This window comes from Poecilia reticulata, linkage group LG17 (assembly GCF_000633615.1).
Source record: "Poecilia reticulata strain Guanapo linkage group LG17, Guppy_female_1.0+MT, whole genome shotgun sequence".
Classification (NCBI taxonomy): domain Eukaryota; kingdom Metazoa; phylum Chordata; class Actinopteri; order Cyprinodontiformes; family Poeciliidae; genus Poecilia; species Poecilia reticulata.
The window spans coordinates 6,953,507-6,959,506 of NC_024347.1; the positions used below are offsets into that span (position 1 = coordinate 6,953,507).

Sequence of the window (6,000 nt, forward strand, 5' to 3'; positions counted from 1 at the left end):
TTTGGCTCCAGTAGTGATTATGCAACAACCTGCTCTCTCCCTTTGGTAAAACTTTCAAGATTTTCCCAGGTTAACAACGTCAAATACATACCCTGAATATCAGGCCTTAGCTAGTTTTTCCCCTTTAGTTGGTATCCATTGAAAATGTTTTAATCCAATGATGTCATGCTTAATTTACCTAAAGAGAAGTAGAACTTTTTGCATTGCCCAAATGGTCTACTAATGTGTCTTGAATGCACCTATTGAACAAGAAATAACTCATCTGATTTGCAAGCATGCTTAATCTGACAGTCCAGTTCACATAATTTATTTGTTTATAGTTTATTCAGGATTTCACTTGTTTTATTTGAAAATAATCCAAGCTCAATATTCTTTGAAGCTGTCATAGGGGTAAGGATGTATTCTAAAGTCACAAACATGACTTAAAACGAATATTACAAGGGAAAGTAACTTACTACACTAAAAGGCAGAACATTCACAAAGCAGCAGAAAATGTGTCTGTTAGGGAGCTGAATGAAGCTCTACCAACCAGTTTACATAGTTACCTAATGAACGAAATATTCCTCATAAGATCAAATTTCCTGATTCAGTAAAAAAAAAAAAAAAACTATAAACATAATTGTAACCATTTTATATTATTTTAGTATCAACAGGAAATTGTATGACTTAGCTAAACGTCATAACTCACGTTTAGCCAAGTGTTAAAACATTTTTTGTTTTAAACCTTTTGTAAATACAGAAAATCTGAAAAGTTTGAGAACCTTTGATCTAAAACATTGGGGTCAGAGACCTTTGTACTCCATGTTCAGTGGAGATAACATTTAGGTTCTATGCCCATCCGCTGTTCAAACAACACAAATACAAAAATGAGATCCACAGAAACTGAAAATATAGTTATCAACTCTTGGGTCAGTAATAAAAGAAAAAGCATTTTGCTGTTTTTTATAGGCAATGTATAATGTTTCTTTTAACGTACCCTTTTCTTGTAAAGAACACTTAAATGTCCCGTTTATGAGGTGATGTCAGAAGGAACGAAGGAAAAAATTTAAAGATTTATCGAAAAACAGCCACATCGTTGTTCAGTTTAACCTCAATGACAGTTCCCACACAATGTTTGGGTCTTCTGAAACTTTACAGTTTAAGTCATAACGAAGTCTCAGCCATTTACCTGACAAAAACATTCCGAGTCCGTTAGCACAAGCAAACATAACGGGAACTTACTTTACGGTCTAACAAAACCAAGCAGTTATTTTTAAGTCATAACAAAGACACTTATTTCAAGTGTCGTGTCTCGCTCTGTCCATTGTTACTATGTCTGTGTGATATACTAATATTAGTCTGCAATAATAAAAAGGAGGAAAATACGAGAAGACCGTTGTGCGTTAGCTAACCTCTATGCTAACTACGCTACGTTGGCACAGCATAAGCCTGAACCAACGGGCAGGCCTTCTACGTTAACACAACGTTGGTGGAAATATTTTCTCAGTTGACATAAAAATATTTCAGAATTTCCTTGAAAAAAGTCCACACGTATGACCCATACCGAAGTCCGCAACATAAAACATGTAGCGCATCGGACAACAGCTAACCAGGGTCCCTTAAAATATACTAGAACCGCAGCTGCGAACTGAACGTAACGACGTCTTGTCCTCAACACCACAATTCATTGTAAATTAGTGACAGTCCGCGGACGTTACCTTTCTTTTTATTGGAGTCCCAGGGTATAAAACAGATGATTCCTCAAATAAAATGATGTACAGGTTGAAGCAACCATGCTTCCCTCCCTCTCCGACACATTTTGGGAACATCTGTGGAGGTCTTTAGTCCATTAAGCAGAACAGGGCCAGCATGACTGCGCCGTTTCAGCCAGTCTCAACAGCTCTGTGAGAAGAGCCTTCAGAGACTCCCAGGCGCAGCAGCTAACTAAAGTCCATAAACAGCCACTGGAGACACATGAGGAAGTCCGTCTGTGACTGACTTAAGATGCGCCCCTCCAGCCCCTGTTTTAGTGGGGTTTAGATCATCGCACCAGACCATCCGTTTCTTCACGAAAGGTATTACTCACATCAACGTTGCACTGTTCTGGTCTTCGCTCAGTTTGAAAGCATTTCTGTCCAGCCCGAGGCTCAGCACCCTTGCAACTGGAATAGTCCAGGCTCAGCAGCAGTGAAACAGATCCTCATACCTATAGCGCTTGTTGGTCTACTTCTCCCACGCTAAGATAGTATGTGCTGGCCAGCAAAGTTTTGTTATTGTTGTTTTTTTTCTTCCTTTCTTTCTTTTTTTATTGAGTTAGAGCGGGTGGGACCTGGCATGTTTTGTTAGGAGGTGTTTAGTAGCGTTGTAAAAGTGGCCATTTATTGTGGTAATTAAACCATACATAAACTATCTAAAACATTTATTTCTTGTAAGTTTGATGCTTATTAAGGCTTACAGAAAACAACCACAAAATTCAGCCTCAGAAAATTAGTATATTGCATAAGATCACTTAAAAATATGCTTTAAACAGACTTGTCAGATTTCTGAAAAGTGTGTTCATTTACACAAGTAGCCCTTCTTTGTTCGTCTCAGGTCCAGTAGGTTGATTTCACAACAGACACACTCACTGTATTTATTCTAACAGAGAAAATCAAGTTGGTAGTGCCCCACAGTCACTGGGTTTGTATTGCAGTATTTAACATAAATTCACATAATTAATCCACATAACTCAGCTCATGTTTAACATAATATATTATGTTATATATTATGCATTGGAGTGACCATCACAAAGACCTGATGTCAGTTCCTTTGAAATTTGGCAGATAGAACTGAAAACAAGGAGTTCTACAAACCTGACAGTCAGTGGTGGTTCTTGACATGGGCAACCATCCAGGGAGGCATCTTATGGGGGGTGAAATGGGTCACCCCCACCCCGAATTCCCCCTTCCCACACTCTTAAAAACCTGAGGCTCTGAATATCAACAGTACTCAACAACTTCATGGAGGATGGTGGGCAAAGAGGGTATGGTGGGACCAGAAAGGTGGTTCGAACCAGGGGAACAACATTTCAAGATGACAGTAGTCATTAAAAATAGGATTTCGTGTTGAATTTGGGGGGTGGGGGGGTTTAATACTAGATTGTTTAATTGTTTAAACTGTCCTGACTAACTTATTTCATGGGCAACTGTACACAATCAAAACTGAATTATGGAGTAGCAAAACATGTTTGCAAAAATTATATCAGCATAGTGTGGGAGACTGATTTAGTGAGCTTCATACACTGTTACAGACTCAGTCAGTTTGAAGGACCTCTGCTCAAATCACTATGTTTCCATTGATCTCAAGATTGTGCAAATTGGAATCTCAAAAATAAATATGCTTTGTGGAAACACGCCAGTTTATATATATATATATATATATGTGTGTGTGTGTGTGTGTGCGTGTGTGTGTGTGTGTGTGTGTGTAAAAAATTGCAGTAGGATGAGATGGGCTTATCAAAATTAGTGTATTGCGCAAAACGGCAATGAAAACAGTTTTTTTGCATCATGATAAACAGCCGGATATTACTATTGGTGGAAAAGACGAAGTAGACAACAATAAGTGGTAGGTGGATAATGGTGCAACATGTTTTTTAATGACTTATCGCGTGAGCAAACTTATTCACATGTAATGTTAACTGTGTTTCATATTTAATGGAAACGCTGCAATTGCAAAAATTGTGTGTGTGTGTGTGGGGGGGTTGTTTCGTTTTTTTGCACACTGGAAAAGCAGCCACTGTCAGGTATCTTAATGCAACAGCCCACTGTTCTGACAACCTTCATTCCAGTTGGCTTTTCAGTACATCACAACCCCAGGTAACAGCCGACTGCTGTGCCCATAATCCTGTCCCCTCACTCTCTTGCTCCTGTTACTCTTATTTTTGGGTTTTCCTTTACATATCTTGCATCTTGATCATTTCCTGACATTCACAAAGCATTTGTATTCTGCACAAGCAGCTGTCGTACTCAAAGAGGAGGAAACAGTGAGGCGTCAGTTTTCCGTTTTTACCCTACAAAGTGCGTCTCAGAGTAGCACCCCAATCTATTAATATTGAATCAAGCAGGAAATAGAATCTGCTCACCCGCTGTTCTCCAGATGAGCTCAGGAGATTTGGAGCAGGAAGGAGAATGACACACGAGGCAAAACCTGAGATGCACTCATACACAAATAGACTTCTCTGACTGAATTGTCACAGGGTAAAAAAAAAAAAAAATAGCAGCATTTGCCTCCTTGGGGTATTAGTGGATCAGCATGGTGAGTTATACACCTCATTCACCTTTAGGGTTTGTTGTTAAATGGGGTGCAATGTACCTTCAAAGTGAGGAGCCACATTCATTTGCTCTCGATGTTCAGGTGGCATCGATTCCCTGTCAAATCTCGTCCAAGTTTTTCCCATTCACTGCATCTGTTGTGAAAAGCTTATGGTGGGGAAAAGGCTCAACTCTGAAAAGAAATACAAGCTGAGCACCATAAATTAAAAGCTCGTTTTACTTGCAAGGTTGTGTAATTTGCTCAGCTTGAGGTTTCCTGCCATGGCGATGGTTGGGCTGTATCGCACCTCACCATCTTGTTCCTGGTTTCTTTCTTCGGTGCGTCTCTGTCTGTGTTTTAAAGGTGTGGCACTCTGGACTTGAAAACCAAAGCCAGGTTGTTGTTTGTGCACACTGTTCTTTGTCAATGAAGTTGATTCTATTTCACTCAATTGGCTCATCAAACCTCTTACTGACAATCCAAGAATCTCTTCATTCATCACTAGTGTCACTTGTCGGTCTTCCTCATTAGATAAATAACTTAACCTCAACTAGGCTAAGCAGACAATATTTGTACAAGGATGATCATTAAATTTTGTTATTTGTGTTTAAAGAAGTTGCCGCTCCAGTGTTGGACTGCCTGTTGATAGACACCTCATTGGACGGATCCTGATCAATATGTATTCATGATCATATTACATGGTGGAAACACATCCCTCTTCCTTCTATTTTTGGGAACCATACAATAGAATTATTTTCTCTGGGTTTCTGGATTTAAACTTGACATCTTTACCTCCAGGATCATCTTGAAGCTGTAGCATGTAACTTTTATAAATATATATATATGTTTTTCACATATTTGCTAAAACTGTCAGCATGTCGTGACAGTATATTATTAGACAGATAAAATGTCAAAAGATCGATTTCCTCCCCCTCCTTCTGAGCTACTATTGACCGCTCCAGGTCAAAAACAGCCAATCAGAGCCAGGAGGAGGTTCTTAGTGCTGTCAATTATCCTCGTGTATGTGCTGCTACATGTGCTAATGGTCGAGAAACAACTTACCGTTCCAGGAAAATTGTTTTTCCACCATCATCGGTGGCCATGCTAACTAACCTTACCATTTCTGGCAAATTCTGCTATCAGGAACAAACAACAAGACGGAGGAGGGAAAGTTTGTGAGCAGCTGGTATCCAAGTTGATTGGCAACTCCAAGATCCTCCTCCTGGCTCTGTTTCTAGTTAGTAGTGGTTTGAGGAACTCAATTTTTTTCCCAGATTATCTGTCACAACATAGTGACAGTTTTAACAAATACGTAAAAAAATATATAAAAGTTACATACTGCAGGTTTAATGCTTTGTCACATTCTTGCTTGAGTTTCACCAAGACCTGATTACTGCCTGACCTGTACAATCAGAAAATTAGAAGAACGCCCACAATACGTGGTAGATCAAGAGATGTCAAGAAACATCACATCATGTTCCAATGTCAGGACTTTGGAGAACAGACCCCAGATACATCTATCAGTCTGGTGAAGACATTTCTGTACCACACATACTAACATGTGGTTGGTACATGTGAACCACGGTGAACCACAGTGAGAGTCATTATTCTCAAATGAAAAAAACATGGGAACACCAAGAGTGGAACACCAACTCCTCTCCAATAACACACCAGGAAGTCACAAAGAGGCCTCCAAAACATCTGGACCGCACACCTCACTTACTTCAGCTA

General features: G+C 39.5%; 1 protein-coding gene across 13 annotated transcripts in view; it reads right to left on the reverse strand.

Annotated features, from left to right (window-relative positions):
• st3gal3b (ST3 beta-galactoside alpha-2,3-sialyltransferase 3b) overlaps positions 1 to 2,207 on the reverse strand; it is a 60,543-nt gene extending 58,336 nt beyond the window's left edge. For 3 of the 13 annotated variants that reach the window (XM_008433401.2, XM_008433394.2, XM_008433395.2), the window contains exon 1: positions 1,698 to 2,201. The gene's annotated coding sequence lies outside the window, so the exon portion shown is untranslated. Of the gene's footprint in view, positions 1 to 1,697 lie in introns of all 13 variants that reach the window. The other 10 variants (XM_008433402.2, XM_008433400.2, XM_008433399.2 and 7 more) reach the window with 6 other exon arrangements.
• Positions 2,208 to 6,000: the final 3,793 nt, after the last annotated feature.